This window comes from Sinohyriopsis cumingii, chromosome 5 (genome assembly GCF_028554795.1).
Source record: "Sinohyriopsis cumingii isolate HCF-2022 chromosome 5, ASM2855479v2, whole genome shotgun sequence".
Taxonomy (NCBI): Eukaryota; Metazoa; Mollusca; class Bivalvia; order Unionida; family Unionidae; genus Sinohyriopsis; species Sinohyriopsis cumingii.
In genome coordinates, this window is record NC_142965.1 from 127,818,711 (window position 1) to 127,836,670 (window position 17,960).

The following is a 17,960-nucleotide window of genomic DNA, read 5'->3' on the forward strand; positions in this document are numbered from 1 at the left end:
GAAAAGTCATAGAAATACCAAGTGCCTTCTTATCTTGAAAATGATCGACAAAATAAATAAGTGATTAATGAATTCATTGATGACGATCATGTAATGATTTCAAATACAAATCAAATATCACATGAAATAGATCAGTCTTAATGTAATTTCCATTCATCGGTCACTATTGGTTAAAACTGTAAAGAATCACTTTTAAATACTTGAAATTCTTCTGTACCTGATAAAGACCAAATGTATGCTGGTATAATAACGTTTGCTGAAATACATGCAGCTGTAAATGGGATGTCTCAAACTAAATGTCTTCTCTTTGCATGGATTGGTAGTAGAGTAATATTATATTTTGTTACTGTAAATGACTATTCAATAAATGTTACGTGAATGAAACCCATAGGACAAAGCAGAAAAGACAGAAGGAATACGAAAATTGTATAATAGCAGGAAGACGATCACGATCACCCGGGGAAGCAGTTGTAATTTTTGTTATCTACCACCCTTGCTGATCAAAATGTGTGCCAATCAACTGATTTCCAGTTAAACTGAGAGTATTTTCGATGTTAGAGTATGCATAAATTTGTACGAATGAGTGTGCGACGATACCTGGTTATGTGCATGGTCTTCTATTGTTATTTTGTGTATTATTTTTTTCGTTCTTATTTTGTTTTAAATATTTATGTACTTTAAATATTTTTTTTATCTTTTTTTTATTTTTTTATTTTTATCATAGCCGATTACAAAATCTGAGGAGAACATGGCCGATGGGTCAGCCATGATCAGATGTGTTATCCTCCTTTAAGATAGTTTATTATTAGTTGATTTTTATTATTATTATTATTATTATTATACCTAAGACACAAATCCCAAACGATTAGCGCGATGTATTAATGCCAGTGCAGTAGTGCACGCACAGACACACACATATTGGGCGGCAGCTACCCATAAATCTTTAAGTCTATTCTTTCACTAGGTGTTTTTAATCTATTTAATCCAGATGGTGTATGAATCCAAATCTGTTTGAATGTATGTATTTATATTTTAAGTTTATCTCAGATGATCATGTGTCCCTTCTCTCTCTCTCTCTCTCTCTCGGTTATAAGCTGAAAGGGAAACCAGAAACTGAGAGAGAGAGAGAGAGAGAGAGAGAGAATCAGGACATCTTCGCTGGCCGAAATTCCGATATGTCAACCCCATATATCCTTTACGGACGGAGCTGATATTTTTCCGCATTTTCCTAGCGACATCTATTGCATTTCACGTCTTGAATCCCTTAGTATGTAATGCCAACTCACCTATAGCGTCTAACAGTGGTGTATTATACATCGGCCGAAAATGGTGGAGGCAATTGACTTCAGAAAGGTTACTTTGTAAGTTTGACGTGGAAAGTATGACTACGTGCCAGATAGAAACTTCAGTAAAGGTATTTCTGCAAACACGTACTGGCAGTGAAAAATTGCTTATTTTTGAGTCCGTTCATGTTGTATTCTCCCCTTGTTTCGATCATGTAGGAAGAGTGTTGAAATTTGATCAATTTAATTTTGATTGGATGTGGTGGCTTGTCGCTGTATCTGATGAAATTCACAGAGCTGAAGCTCAGAAATATCTGCTCGATCCGCCAAGGTATCCGCCAAGGTGTAGTAGACGTTATCATATCGTATGATGGCTTGCGAAGATGAATTCGGGAATGATAAAGTTGGTTATGGTCAGTATGAATGGTAACTCATACATGACAATGCCTTCCATGGGTAAGCGTAAAACTTCTTATTTTAAGTCTAAAGCTTTCTTAGTCTTTTAGATGGAAAATTTGAATTTCAGCAGTTTTAAATAGTTGCAAAAAGTTTAATATTGAACTTTTAGACTTCAAAGGTTTTGCTAAAAGTCTAAATTCACCAAGTTTAGGTTTAACATAGCTGACCACTTTTCTCACCATCCAAAAAGTTGCAGTTATTTGAAAGTTTGAGTGTTCTAACTTTCACTTTTTAGATTTTGGATAAACAAATAATAATAAAAATGCTAAAAGGCCTCAAGTTTTCGATATCATTTGGTTTGAAACGGAGCGCATGAATTCGATATTCCTCTCCTCAATTTAATATTCCCCTGTTCCTTTTATAAAACATTTTCAAATGCTGTATATTGACCCTGGTTCAGAGTATAGTCAATGAAAGGGAAGAATAAATATGGTAAATAAATAGGTAGAAATAAATAGAAAGTTTACAATAATCCGTCTAGAGAGAGTTTTATGATTTGTATGCTTATATTCAGTTTATGACATTGTACGTTATATGATGGAGTAGGTCGCATTTTTCACTGAAAGAGCAAACCTACAAGGTCATCCTTTCCATTTTCTATTTCTCCCGATTGCTACGAAGTATGGAGTGAATTGACGTTAATACTAATAGGAAGGGGCAAAAAAGGAGTTTTAGATGACAAGGGAAGCAAGTGATTCGTGCATATTCCTGATCACCAACGGTGCTATATAGCAAATAGGTACCAAAAATATTAGGTCTCCCCGGCGGGGAATTGAACCCCGGTCTCCCGCGTGACAGGCGGGGATACTTGCCACTATACTACCGAGGAGTTGCGAATGATATACAAGATTGTCCTATGTAAATGTTCTCTATAACTCCTATTGTACCTCGTAGGTATACGCGCTAAATATTTCATTGATACGCTGGATGGAAAGACCACATGCAAAGACTTAGTCTAAAATGGCCGATGTTTTGTTTCTTTCTGAATTTAAGGTAAACATGAATTTTGTGCAATTTATGTGATGTTTTATACTATTCTGCATAGTGGGCTGAGTTGGGTATATCTTTCGACTATCTGAAAATCATAATTAAAACGGCCGATTTAGTGTTGTATTCCTCTTCACATGGCCAGAGACAAGTAGAACATTAAGGACTTAGCCTGGTGGGATTTTCTATTATCAAGTAGGATACACAAGGAAAGGAGAAGGAAAGTATAACATGCTTCTAATTTAAAATGCAAAAGAAACACAAATTATGTCCACGTCAAAAAATTTCATAATGGCTGCGTTATCTATTACTCTGACCATATTCGTTAATAGTATGCCTTTAAAAATTGTCAGTTTTGTAATTATTTAAAGAAAAAAAAATCAGGTGAAGTTTTTCCTAAAGGCATATCAGAGATGATATTTGGAATGGTACCATTTTGTATCGTAATGCCTCCTATAGGGAAGCTAGTGTTGCTCTTGAAGTGCGCAGATACAGCTGAAAAATCACGTGAAACGGGACTTTGCCGAAAAAGGTGCTACGAAACATCGTAAAGTAGAAACTTACATTATAAAGATCCATTTGAAAAATATTTTTGCGCCAATTATATTATATGAAAAGTCCTTGTTTCTTCCTAAGATGAATTACATGCTTAATCAATAATACGAGTGATAGTGCTATCTTGGCAGGTTATTTCAATACAACAGTGAGCGGAATTGATTGACATAAAAAGACATCCCTACCGAGAATGTTGTTGTCCAAGAGCTGCATAATGTTATGGATGATTGGAATATTGTTCATCTTTGAAGATCACGAAATTCTGGTAGTTTGTCAGGTTCAAGGTGAAGTGGGACAGAGCAGGGTGTATTATTTTTTATTTCCTCCAAGTTGCATCCTTGTGTTTAAAATATTTATTTCATAGATGCACCATTTAGAGACCATTCCTTCCTATATCTTATATCAAAAACATGGAAAGTACAAACAGGGCATGGGTTATGAATATAAAATAATAATATCCGTTGTGAGAATGAATACGTACGATGGTAAAATATATTGTCACTGATGGAAAAGTGAAGAAAATGAATTTTAGTGAACCAGCTATTTGGTGGGATAATCTGAAGTATAAATAACTACCTTAACGCAGCTATATATTGCAAAGAGAAATACTGAAAGGTTTCGTGAATTGTATAGATTTCAAAACAAATTGAAATTTTTTCTTCTGAAAAACTGTGCTAGCTATCACTATAATCTACCACACTGCAGACATCGTACCGATATGACTAAAATTGTTAAAGATATGTTAACTACACACATATTGACAGAGAGACTCACAGCGTCTTGAAAAGGAGAGCTATACAAATGTGATGCTAAATTTCAGTTTCTAAAATTGCACGTTATACAGTGGACTAGTCCCCAATTTCTAGTAAAAGGACAAGCCAATTATATTCTCTTTGTCCTTTTCATTTATCTGTCTCTCTCGCTTGCATAGAATTAAGGAGTGAAATCAGATCAATGCTAAAAGAGAGGAAAACTACAAAATATTTTCGATGATATGGAAAGCAATTACTTCATGTATATTTCTGATCGCAACGGGTGTTAAATAATAAACGGATACCAAAATTATTAGGACTCCCCGGCGGGGAATTGAACCCCGGTCTCCCGCGTGACAGGCGGGGATACTTGCCACTATACTACCGAGGAGGTATGAATGGATGCAGTAAGCTTGTCCTTTAGTTTGTAAATTCATCGTTACCTCATGCTGATCAAGATGTGTGTCATGGCTTAGTAAACTTTTCTTGAAAAGTCATAGAAATACCAAGTGCCTTCTTATCTTGAAAATGATCGACAAAATAAATAAGTGATTAATGAATTCATTGATGACGATGATGTAATGATTTCAAATACAAATCAAATATCACATGAAATAGATCAGTCTTAATGTAATTTCCATTCATCGGTCACTATTGGTTAAAACTGTAAAGAATCACTTTTAAATACTTGAAATTCTTCTGTACCTGATAAAGACCAAATGTATGCTGGTATAATAACGTTTGCTGAAATACATGCAGCTGTAAATGGGATGTCTCAAACTAAATGTCTTCTCTTTGCATGGATTGGTAGTAGAGTAATATTATATTTTGTTACTGTAAATGACTATTCAATAAATGTTACGTGAATGAAACCCATAGGACAAAGCAGAAAAGACAGAAGGAATACGAAAATTGTATAATAGCAGGAAGACGATCACGATCACCCGGGGAAGCAGTTGTAATTTTTGTTATCTACCACCCTTGCTGATCAAAATGTGTGCCAATCAACTGATTTCCAGTTAAACTGAGAGTATTTTCGATGTTAGAGTATGCATAAATTTGTACGAATGAGTGTGCGACGATACCTGGTTATGTGCATGGTCTTCTATTGTTATTTTGTGTATTATTTTTTTCGTTCTTATTTTGTTTTAAATATTTATGTACTTTAAATATTTTTTTTATCTTTTTTTTATTTTTTTATTTTTATCATAGCCGATTACAAAATCTGAGGAGAACATGGCCGATGGGTCAGCCATGATCAGATGTGTTATCCTCCTTTAAGATAGTTTATTATTAGTTGATTTTTATTATTATTATTATTATTATTATACCTAAGACACAAATCCCAAACGATTAGCGCGATGTATTAATGCCAGTGCAGTAGTGCACGCACAGACACACACATATTGGGCGGCAGCTACCCATAAATCTTTAAGTCTATTCTTTCACTAGGTGTTTTTAATCTATTTAATCCAGATGGTGTATGAAGCCAAATCTGTTTGAATGTATGTATTTATATTTTAAGTTTATCTCAGATGATCATGTGTCCCTTCTCTCTCTCTCTCTCTCTCTCGGTTATAAGCTGAAAGGGAAACCAGAAACTGAGAGAGAGAGAGAGAGAGAGAGAGAGAATCAGGACATCTTCGCTGGCCGAAATTCCGATATGTCAACCCCATATATCCTTTACGGACGGAGCTGATATTTTTCCGCATTTTCCTAGCGACATCTATTGCATTTCACGTCTTGAATCCCTTAGTATGTAATGCCAACTCACCTATAGCGTCTAACAGTGGTGTATTATACATCGGCCGAAAATGGTGGAGGCAATTGACTTCAGAAAGGTTACTTTGTAAGTTTGACGTGGAAAGTATGACTACGTGCCAGATAGAAACTTCAGTAAAGGTATTTCTGCAAACACGTACTGGCAGTGAAAAATTGCTTATTTTTGAGTCCGTTCATGTTGTATTCTCCCCTTGTTTCGATCATGTAGGAAGAGTGTTGAAATTTGATCAATTTAATTTTGATTGGATGTGGTGGCTTGTCGCTGTATCTGATGAAATTCACAGAGCTGAAGCTCAGAAATATCTGCTCGATCCGCCAAGGTATCCGCCAAGGTGTAGTAGACGTTATCATATCGTATGATGGCTTGCGAAGATGAATTCGGGAATGATAAAGTTGGTTATGGTCAGTATGAATGGTAACTCATACATGACAATGCCTTCCATGGGTAAGCGTAAAACTTCTTATTTTAAGTCTAAAGCTTTCTTAGTCTTTTAGATGGAAAATTTGAATTTCAGCAGTTTTAAATAGTTGCAAAAAGTTTAATATTGAACTTTTAGACTTCAAAGGTTTTGCTAAAAGTCTAAATTCACCAAGTTTAGGTTTAACATAGCTGACCACTTTTCTCACCATCCAAAAAGTTGCAGTTATTTGAAAGTTTGAGTGTTCTAACTTTCACTTTTTAGATTTTGGATAAACAAATAATAATAAAAATGCTAAAAGGCCTCAAGTTTTCGATATCATTTGGTTTGAAACGGAGCGCATGAATTCGATATTCCTCTCCTCAATTTAATATTCCCCTGTTCCTTTTATAAAACATTTTCAAATGCTGTATATTGACCCTGGTTCAGAGTATAGTCAATGAAAGGGAAGAATAAATATGGTAAATAAATAGGTAGAAATAAATAGAAAGTTTACAATAATCCGTCTAGAGAGAGTTTTATGATTTGTATGCTTATATTCAGTTTATGACATTGTACGTTATATGATGGAGTAGGTCGCATTTTTCACTGAAAGAGCAAACCTACAAGGTCATCCTTTCCATTTTCTATTTCTCCCGATTGCTACGAAGTATGGAGTGAATTGACGTTAATACTAATAGGAAGGGGCAAAAAAGGAGTTTTAGATGACAAGGGAAGCAAGTGATTCGTGCATATTCCTGATCACCAACGGTGCTATATAGCAAATAGGTACCAAAAATATTAGGTCTCCCCGGCGGGGAATTGAACCCCGGTCTCCCGCGTGACAGGCGGGGATACTTGCCACTATACTACCGAGGAGTTGCGAATGATATACAAGATTGTCCTATGTAAATGTTCTCTATAACTCCTATTGTACCTCGTAGGTATACGCGCTAAATATTTCATTGATACGCTGGATGGAAAGACCACATGCAAAGACTTAGTCTAAAATGGCCGATGTTTTGTTTCTTTCTGAATTTAAGGTAAACATGAATTTTGTGCAATTTATGTGATGTTTTATACTATTCTGCATAGTGGGCTGAGTTGGGTATATCTTTCGACTATCTGAAAATCATAATTAAAACGGCCGATTTAGTGTTGTATTCCTCTTCACATGGCCAGAGACAAGTAGAACATTAAGGACTTAGCCTGGTGGGATTTTCTATTATCAAGTAGGATACACAAGGAAAGGAGAAGGAAAGTATAACATGCTTCTAATTTAAAATGCAAAAGAAACACAAATTATGTCCACGTCAAAAAATTTCATAATGGCTGCGTTATCTATTACTCTGACCATATTCGTTAATAGTATGCCTTTAAAAATTGTCAGTTTTGTAATTATTTAAAGAAAAAAAAATCAGGTGAAGTTTTTCCTAAAGGCATATGAGAGATGATATTTGGAATGGTACCATTTTGTATCGTAATGCCTCCTATAGGGAAGCTAGTGTTGCTCTTGAAGTGCGCAGATACAGCTGAAAAATCACGTGAAACGGGACTTTGCCGAAAAAGGTGCTACGAAACATCGTAAAGTAGAAACTTACATTATAAAGATCCATTTGAAAAATATTTTTGCGCCAATTATATTATATGAAAAGTCCTTGTTTCTTCCTAAGATGAATTACATGCTTAATCAATAATACGAGTGATAGTGCTATCTTGGCAGGTTATTTCAATACAACAGTGAGCGGAATTGATTGACATAAAAAGACATCCCTACCGAGAATGTTGTTGTCCAAGAGCTGCATAATGTTATGGATGATTGGAATATTGTTCATCTTTGAAGATCACGAAATTCTGGTAGTTTGTCAGGTTCAAGGTGAAGTGGGACAGAGCAGGGTGTATTATTTTTTATTTCCTCCAAGTTGCATCCTTGTGTTTAAAATATTTATTTCATAGATGCACCATTTAGAGACCATTCCTTCCTATATCTTATATCAAATACATGGAAAGTACAAACAGGGCATGGGTTATGAATATAAAATAATAATATCCGTTGTGAGAATGAATACGTACGATGGTAAAATATATTGTCACTGATGGAAAAGTGAAGAAAATGAATTTTAGTGAACCAGCTATTTGGTGGGATAATCTGAAGTATAAATAACTACCTTAACGCAGCTATATATTGCAAAGAGAAATACTGAAAGGTTTCGTGAATTGTATAGATTTCAAAACAAATTGAAATTTTTTCTTCTGAAAAACTGTGCTAGCTATCACTATAATCTACCACACTGCAGACATCGTACCGATATGACTAAAATTGTTAAAGATATGTTAACTACACACATATTGACAGAGAGACTCACAGCGTCTTGAAAAGGAGAGCTATACAAATGTGACGCTAAATTTCAGTTTCTAAAATTGCACGTTATACAGTGGACTAGTCCCCAATTTCTAGTAAAAGGACAAGCCAATTATATTCTCTTTGTCCTTTTCATTTATCTGTCTCTCTCGCTTGCATAGAATTAAGGAGTGAAATCAGATCAATGCTAAAAGAGAGGAAAACTACAAAATATTTTCGATGATATGGAAAGCAATTACTTCATGTATATTTCTGATCGCAACGGGTGTTAAATAATAAACGGATACCAAAATTATTAGGACTCCCCGGCGGGGAATTGAACCCCGGTCTCCCGCGTGACAGGCGGGGATACTTGCCACTATACTACCGAGGAGTTGCGAATGATATACAAGATTGTCCTATGTAAATGTTCTCTATAACTCCTATTGTACCTCGTAGGTATACGCGCTAAATATTTCATTGATACGCTGGATGGAAAGACCACATGCAAAGACTTAGTCTAAAATGGCCGATGTTTTGTTTCTTTCTGAATTTAAGGTAAACATGAATTTTGTGCAATTTATGTGATGTTTTATACTATTCTGCATAGTGGGCTGAGTTGGGTATATCTTTCGACTATCTGAAAATCATAATTAAAACGGCCGATTTAGTGTTGTATTCCTCTTCACATGGCCAGAGACAAGTAGAACATTAAGGACTTAGCCTGGTGGGATTTTCTATTATCAAGTAGGATACACAAGGAAAGGAGAAGGAAAGTATAACATGCTTCTAATTTAAAAGGCAAAAGAAACACAAATTATGTCCACGTCAAAAAATTTCATAATGGCTGCGTTATCTGTTACTCTGACCATATTCATTAATAGTATGCCTTTAAAAATTGTCAGTTTTGTAATTATTTAAAGAAAAAAAAATCAGGTGAAGTTTTTCCTAAAGGCATATGAGAGATGATATTTGGAATGGTACCATTTTGTATCGTAATGCCTCCTATAGGGAAGCTAGTGTTGCTCTTGAAGTGCGCAGATACAGCTGAAAAATCACGTGAAACGGGACTTTGCCGAAAAAGGTGCTACGAAACATCGTAAAGTAGAAACTTACATTATAAAGATCCATTTGAAAAATATTTTTGCGCCAATTATATTATATGAAAAGTCCTTGTTTCTTCCTAAGATGAATTACATGCTTAATCAATAATACGAGTGATAGTACTATCTTGGCAGGTTATTTCAATACAACAGTGAGCGGAATTGATTGACATAAAAAGACATCCCTACCGAGAATGTTGTTGTCCAAGAGCTGCATAATGTTATGGATGATTGGAATATTGTTCATCTTTGAAGATCACGAAATTCTGGTAGTTTGTCAGGTTCAAGGTGAAGTGGGACAGAGCAGGGTGTATTATTTTTTATTTCCTCCAAGTTGCATCCTTGTGTTTAAAATATTTATTTCATAGATGCACCATTTAGAGACCATTCCTTCCTATATCTTATATCAAATACATGGAAAGTACAAACAGGGCATGGGTTATGAATATAAAATAATAATATCCGTTGTGAGAATGAATACGTACGATGGTAAAATATATTGTCACTGATGGAAAAGTGAAGAAAATAACTACCTTAACGCAGCTATATATTGCAAAGAGAAATACTGAAAGGTTTCGTGAATTGTATAGATTTCAAAACAAATTGAAATTTTTTCTTCTGAAAAACTGTGCTAGCTATCACTATAATCTACCACACTGCAGACATCGTACCGATATGACTAAAATTGTTAAAGATATGTTAACTACACACATATTGACAGAGAGACTCACAGCGTCTTGAAAAGGAGAGCTATACAAATGTGATGCTAAATTTCAGTTTCTAAAATTGCACGTTATACAGTGGACTAGTCCCCAATTTCTAGTAAAAGGACAAGCCAATTATATTCTCTTTGTCCTTTTCATTTATCTGTCTCTCTCGCTTGCATAGAATTAAGGAGTGAAATCAGATCAATGCTAAAAGAGAGGAAAACTACAAAATATTTTCGATGATATGGAAAGCAATTACTTCATGTATATTTCTGATCGCAACGGGTGTTAAATAATAAACGGATACCAAAATTATTAGGACTCCCCGGCGGGGAATTGAACCCCGGTCTCCCGCGTGACAGGCGGGGATACTTGCCACTATACTACCGAGGAGGTATGAATGGATGCAGTAAGCTTGTCCTTTAGTTTGTAAATTCATCGTTACCTCATGCTGATCAAGATGTGTGTCATGGCTTAGTAAACTTTTCTTGAAAAGTCATAGAAATACCAAGTGCCTTCTTATCTTGAAAATGATCGACAAAATAAATAAGTGATTAATGAATTCATTGATGACGATGATGTAATGATTTCAAATACAAATCAAATATCACATGAAATAGATCAGTCTTAATGTAATTTCCATTCATCGGTCACTATTGGTTAAAACTGTAAAGAATCACTTTTAAATACTTGAAATTCTTCTGTACCTGATAAAGACCAAATGTATGCTGGTATAATAACGTTTGCTGAAATACATGCAGCTGTAAATGGGATGTCTCAAACTAAATGTCTTCTCTTTGCATGGATTGGTAGTAGAGTAATATTATATTTTGTTACTGTAAATGACTATTCAATAAATGTTACGTGAATGAAACCCATAGGACAAAGCAGAAAAGACAGAAGGAATACGAAAATTGTATAATAGCAGGAAGACGATCACGATCACCCGGGGAAGCAGTTGTAATTTTTGTTATCTACCACCCTTGCTGATCAAAATGTGTGCCAATCAACTGATTTCCAGTTAAACTGAGAGTATTTTCGATGTTAGAGTATGCATAAATTTGTACGAATGAGTGTGCGACGATACCTGGTTATGTGCATGGTCTTCTATTGTTATTTTGTGTATTATTTTTTTCGTTCTTATTTTGTTTTAAATATTTATGTACTTTAAATATTTTTTTTATCTTTTTTTATTTTTTTATTTTTATCATAGCCGATTACAAAATCTGAGGAGAACATGGCCGATGGGTCAGCCATGATCAGATGTGTTATCCTCCTTTAAGATAGTTTATTATTAGTTGATTTTTATTATTATTATTATTATTATTATTATACCTAAGACACAAATCCCAAACGATTAGCGCGATGTATTAATGCCAGTGCAGTAGTGCACGCACAGACACACACATATTGGGCGGCAGCTACCCATAAATCTTTAAGTCTATTCTTTCACTAGGTGTTTTTAATCTATTTAATCCAGATGGTGTATGAATCCAAATCTGTTTGAATGTATGTATTTATATTTTAAGTTTATCTCAGATGATCATGTGTCCCTTCTCTCTCTCTCTCTCTCTCTCTCTCTCTCTGTCTCTCTCTCTGTCTCTCTCTCTCTCTCGGTTATAAGCTGAAAGGGAAACCAGAAACTGAGAGAGAGAGAGAGAGAGAGAGAGAGAGAGAGAGAGAGAGAGAGAGAGTCAGGACATCTTCGCTGGCCGAAATTCCGATATGTCAACCCCATATATCCTTTACGGACGGAGCTGATATTTTTCCGCATTTTCCTAGCGACATCTATTGCATTTCACGTCTTGAATCCCTTAGTATGTAATGCCAACTCACCCATAGCGTCTAACAGTGGTGTATTATACATCGGCCGAAAATGGTGGAGGCAATTGACTTCAGAAAGGTTACTTTGTAAGTTTGACGTGGAAAGTATGACTACGTGCCAGATAGAAACTTCAGTAAAGGTATTTCTGCAAACACGTACTGGCAGTGAAAAATTGCTTATTTTTTAGTCCGTTCATGTTGTATTCTCCCCTTGTTTCGATCATGTAGGAAGAGTGTTGAAATTTGATCAATTTAATTTTGATTGGATGTGGTGGCTTGTCGCTGTATCTGATGAAATTCACAGAGCTGAAGCTCAGAAATATCTGCTCGATCCGCCAAGGTATCCGCCAAGGTGTAGTAGACGTTATCATATCGTATGATGGCTTGCGAAGATGAATTCGGGAATGATAAAGTTGGTTATGGTCAGTATGAATGGTAACTCATACATGACAATGCCTTCCATGGGTAAGCGTAAAACTTCTTATTTTAAGTCTAAAGCTTTCTTAGTCTTTTAGATGGAAAATTTGAATTTCAGCAGTTTTAAATAGTTGCAAAAAGTTTAATATTGAACTTTTAGACTTCAAAGGTTTTGCTAAAAGTCTAAATTCACCAAGTTTAGGTTTAACATAGCTGACCACTTTTCTCACCATCCAAAAAGTTGCAGTTATTTGAAAGTTTGAGTGTTCTAACTTTCACTTTTTAGATTTTGGATAAACAAATAATAATAAAAATGCTAAAAGGCCTCAAGTTTTCGATATCATTTGGTTTGAAACGGAGCGCATGAATTCGATATTCCTCTCCTCAATTTAATATTCCCCTGTTCCTTTTATAAAACATTTTCAAATGCTGTATATTGACCCTGGTTCAGAGTATAGTCAATGAAAGGGAAGAATAAATATGGTAAATAAATAGGTAGAAATAAATAGAAAGTTTACAATAATCCGTCTAGAGATAGTTTTATGATTTGTATGCTTATATTCAGTTTATGACATTGTACGTTATATGATGGAGTAGGTCGCATTTTTCACTGAAAGAGCAAACCTACAAGGTCATCCTTTCCATTTTCTATTTCTCCCGATTGCTACGAAGTATGGAGTGAATTGACGTTAATACTAATAGGAAGGGGCAAAAAAGGAGTTTTAGATGACAAGGGAAGCAAGTGATTCGTGCATATTCCTGATCACCAACGGTGCTATATAGCAAATAGGTACCAAAAATATTAGGTCTCCCCGGCGGGGAATTGAACCCCGGTCTCCCGCGTGACAGGCGGGGATACTTGCCACTATACTACCGAGGAGTTGCGAATGATATACAAGATTGTCCTATGTAAATGTTCTCTATAACTCCTATTGTACCTCGTAGGTATACGCGCTAAATATTTCATTGATACGCTGGATGGAAAGACCACATGCAAAGACTTAGTCTAAAATGGCCGATGTTTTGTTTCTTTCTGAATTTAAGGTAAACATGAATTTTGTGCAATTTATGTGATGTTTTATACTATTCTGCATAGTGGGCTGAGTTGGGTATATCTTTCGACTATCTGAAAATCATAATTAAAACGGCCGATTTAGTGTTGTATTCCTCTTCACATGGCCAGAGACAAGTAGAACATTAAGGACTTAGCCTGGTGGGATTTTCTATTATCAAGTAGGATACACAAGGAAAGGAGAAGGAAAGTATAACATGCTTCTAATTTAAAATGCAAAAGAAACACAAATTATGTCCACGTCAAAAATTTTCATAATGGCTGCGTTATCTATTACTCTGACCATATTCGTTAATAGTATGCCTTTAAAAATTGTCAGTTTTGTAATTATTTAAAGAAAAAAAAATCAGGTGAAGTTTTTCCTAAAGGCATATCAGAGATGATATTTGGAATGGTACCATTTTGTATCGTAATGCCTCCTATAGGGAAGCTAGTGTTGCTCTTGAAGTGCGCAGATACAGCTGAAAAATCACGTGAAACGGGACTTTGCCGAAAAAGGTGCTACGAAACATCGTAAAGTAGAAACTTACATTATAAAGATCCATTTGAAAAATATTTTTGCGCCAATTATATTATATGAAAAGTCCTTGTTTCTTCCTAAGATGAATTACATGCTTAATCAATAATACGAGTGATAGTGCTATCTTGGCAGGTTATTTCAATACAACAGTGAGCGGAATTGATTGACATAAAAAGACATCCCTACCGAGAATGTTGTTGTCCAAGAGCTGCATAATGTTATGGATGATTGGAATATTGTTCATCTTTGAAGATCACGAAATTCTGGTAGTTTGTCAGGTTCAAGGTGAAGTGGGACAGAGCAGGGTGTATTATTTTTTATTTCCTCCAAGTTGCATCCTTGTGTTTAAAATATTTATTTCATAGATGCACCATTTAGAGACCATTCCTTCCTATATCTTATATCAAAAACATGGAAAGTACAAACAGGGCATGGGTTATGAATATAAAATAATAATATCCGTTGTGAGAATGAATACGTACGATGGTAAAATATATTGTCACTGATGGAAAAGTGAAGAAAATGAATTTTAGTGAACCAGCTATTTGGTGGGATAATCTGAAGTATAAATAACTACCTTAACGCAGCTATATATTGCAAAGAGAAATACTGAAAGGTTTCGTGAATTGTATAGATTTCAAAACAAATTGAAATTTTTTCTTCTGAAAAACTGTGCTAGCTATCACTATAATCTACCACACTGCAGACATCGTACCGATATGACTAAAATTGTTAAAGATATGTTAACTACACACATATTGACAGAGAGACTCACAGCGTCTTGAAAAGGAGAGCTATACAAATGTGATGCTAAATTTCAGTTTCTAAAATTGCACGTTATACAGTGGACTAGTCCCCAATTTCTAGTAAAAGGACAAGCCAATTATATTCTCTTTGTCCTTTTCATTTATCTGTCTCTCTCGCTTGCATAGAATTAAGGAGTGAAATCAGATCAATGCTAAAAGAGAGGAAAACTACAAAATATTTTCGATGATATGGAAAGCAATTACTTCATGTATATTTCTGATCGCAACGGGTGTTAAATAATAAACGGATACCAAAATTATTAGGACTCCCCGGCGGGGAATTGAACCCCGGTCTCCCGCGTGACAGGCGGGGATACTTGCCACTATACTACCGAGGAGGTATGAATGGATGCAGTAAGCTTGTCCTTTAGTTTGTAAATTCATCGTTACCTCATGCTGATCAAGATGTGTGTCATGGCTTAGTAAACTTTTCTTGAAAAGTCATAGAAATACCAAGTGCCTTCTTATCTTGAAAATGATCGACAAAATAAATAAGTGATTAATGAATTCATTGATGACGATGATGTAATGATTTCAAATACAAATCAAATATCACATGAAATAGATCAGTCTTAATGTAATTTCCATTCATCGGTCACTATTGGTTAAAACTGTAAAGAATCACTTTTAAATACTTGAAATTCTTCTGTACCTGATAAAGACCAAATGTATGCTGGTATAATAACGTTTGCTGAAATACATGCAGCTGTAAATGGGATGTCTCAAACTAAATGTCTTCTCTTTGCATGGATTGGTAGTAGAGTAATATTATATTTTGTTACTGTAAATGACTATTCAATAAATGTTACGTGAATGAAACCCATAGGACAAAGCAGAAAAGACAGAAGGAATACGAAAATTGTATAATAGCAGGAAGACGATCACGATCACCCGGGGAAGCAGTTGTAATTTTTGTTATCTACCACCCTTGCTGATCAAAATGTGTGCCAATCAACTGATTTCCAGTTAAACTGAGAGTATTTTCGATGTTAGAGTATGCATAAATTTGTACGAATGAGTGTGCGACGATACCTGGTTATGTGCATGCTCTTCTATTGTTATTTTGTGTATTATTTTTTTCGTTCTTATTTTGTTTTAAATATTTATGTACTTTAAATATTTTTTTTATTTGTTTTTTATTTTTTTATTTTTATCATAGCCGATTACAAAATCTGAGGAGAACATGGCCGATGGGTCAGCCATGATCAGATGTGTTATCCTCCTTTAAGATAGTTTATTATTAGTTGATTTTTATTATTATTATTATTATTATTATTATACCTAAGACACAAATCCCAAACGATTAGCGCGATGTATTAATGCCAGTGCAGTAGTGCACGCACAGACACACACATATTGGGCGGCAGCTACCCATAAATCTTTAAGTCTATTCTTTCACTAGGTGTTTTTAATCTATTTAATCCAGATGGTGTATGAATCCAAATCTGTTTGAATGTATGTATTTATATTTTAAGTTTATCTCAGATGATCATGTGTCCCTCTCTCTCTCTCTCTCTCTCTCTCTCTCTCTCTCTCTCTCTCTCTGTCTCTCTCTCTCTCGGTTATAAGCTGAAAGGGAAACCAGAAACTGAGAGAGAGAGAGAGAGAGAGAGAGAGAGAGAGAGAGAGAGAGAGAGAGAGAGAGTCAGGACATCTTCGCTGGCCGAAATTCCGATATGTCAACCCCATATATCCTTTACGGACGGAGCTGATATTTTTCCGCATTTTCCTAGCGACATCTATTGCATTTCACGTCTTGAATCCCTTAGTATGTAATGCCAACTCACCCATAGCGTCTAACAGTGGTGTATTATACATCGGCCGAAAATGGTGGAGGCAATTGACTTCAGAAAGGTTACTTTGTAAGTTTGACGTGGAAAGTATGACTACGTGCCAGATAGAAACTTCAGTAAAGGTATTTCTGCAAACACGTACTGGCAGTGAAAAATTGCTTATTTTTTAGTCCGTTCATGTTGTATTCTCCCCTTGTTTCGATCATGTAGGAAGAGTGTTGAAATTTGATCAATTTAATTTTGATTGGATGTGGTGGCTTGTCGCTGTATCTGATGAAATTCACAGAGCTGAAGCTCAGAAATATCTGCTCGATCCGCCAAGGTATCCGCCAAGGTGTAGTAGACGTTATCATATCGTATGATGGCTTGCGAAGATGAATTCGGGAATGATAAAGTTGGTTATGGTCAGTATGAATGGTAACTCATACATGACAATGCCTTCCATGGGTAAGCGTAAAACTTCTTATTTTAAGTCTAAAGCTTTCTTAGTCTTTTAGATGGAAAATTTGAATTTCAGCAGTTTTAAATAGTTGCAAAAAGTTTAATATTGAACTTTTAGACTTCAAAGGTTTTGCTAAAAGTCTAAATTCACCAAGTTTAGGTTTAACATAGCTGACCACTTTTCTCACCATCCAAAAAGTTGCAGTTATTTGAAAGTTTGAGTGTTCTAACTTTCACTTTTTAGATTTTGGATAAACAAATAATAATAAAAATGCTAAAAGGCCTCAAGTTTTCGATATCATTTGGTTTGAAACGGAGCGCATGAATTCGATATTCCTCTCCTCAATTTAATATTCCCCTGTTCCTTTTATAAAACATTTTCAAATGCTGTATATTGACCCTGGTTCAGAGTATAGTCAATGAAAGGGAAGAATAAATATGGTAAATAAATAGGTAGAAATAAATAGAAAGTTTACAATAATCCGTCTAGAGAGAGTTTTATGATTTGTATGCTTATATTCAGTTTATGACATTGTACGTTATATGATGGAGTAGGTCGCATTTTTCACTGAAAGAGCAAACCTACAAGGTCATCCTTTCCATTTTCTATTTCTCCCGATTGCTACGAAGTATGGAGTGAATTGACGTTAATACTAATAGGAAGGGGCAAAAAAGGAGTTTTAGATGACAAGGGAAGCAAGTGATTCGTGCATATTCCTG

The 17,960-nt window shown here is 35.1% G+C and overlaps 7 non-coding genes across 7 annotated transcripts; all 7 read right to left on the minus strand.

Moving 5' to 3' along the window:
- Positions 1-2,499: 2,499 nt before the first annotated feature.
- Trnad-guc (transfer RNA aspartic acid (anticodon GUC)) lies at positions 2,500-2,571 on the minus strand. The gene has a single exon. It is a non-coding gene; the product is annotated as a tRNA-Asp (tRNA).
- Positions 2,572-4,355: 1,784 nt separating this feature from the next.
- Positions 4,356-4,427, minus strand: Trnad-guc (transfer RNA aspartic acid (anticodon GUC)). The gene has a single exon. It is a non-coding gene; the product is annotated as a tRNA-Asp (tRNA).
- Positions 4,428-7,023: 2,596 nt separating this feature from the next.
- Trnad-guc (transfer RNA aspartic acid (anticodon GUC)) lies at positions 7,024-7,095 on the minus strand. Its single transcript has one exon. It is a non-coding gene; the product is annotated as a tRNA-Asp (tRNA).
- A 1,784-nt stretch (positions 7,096-8,879) lies between these two features.
- Trnad-guc (transfer RNA aspartic acid (anticodon GUC)) lies at positions 8,880-8,951 on the minus strand. Its single transcript has one exon. It is a non-coding gene; the product is annotated as a tRNA-Asp (tRNA).
- Positions 8,952-10,688: 1,737 nt separating this feature from the next.
- Trnad-guc (transfer RNA aspartic acid (anticodon GUC)) lies at positions 10,689-10,760 on the minus strand. Its single transcript has one exon. It is a non-coding gene; the product is annotated as a tRNA-Asp (tRNA).
- A 2,656-nt stretch (positions 10,761-13,416) lies between these two features.
- Positions 13,417-13,488, minus strand: Trnad-guc (transfer RNA aspartic acid (anticodon GUC)). The gene has a single exon. It is a non-coding gene; the product is annotated as a tRNA-Asp (tRNA).
- Positions 13,489-15,272: 1,784 nt separating this feature from the next.
- On the minus strand, positions 15,273-15,344 carry Trnad-guc (transfer RNA aspartic acid (anticodon GUC)). The gene has a single exon. It is a non-coding gene; the product is annotated as a tRNA-Asp (tRNA).
- Positions 15,345-17,960: the final 2,616 nt, after the last annotated feature.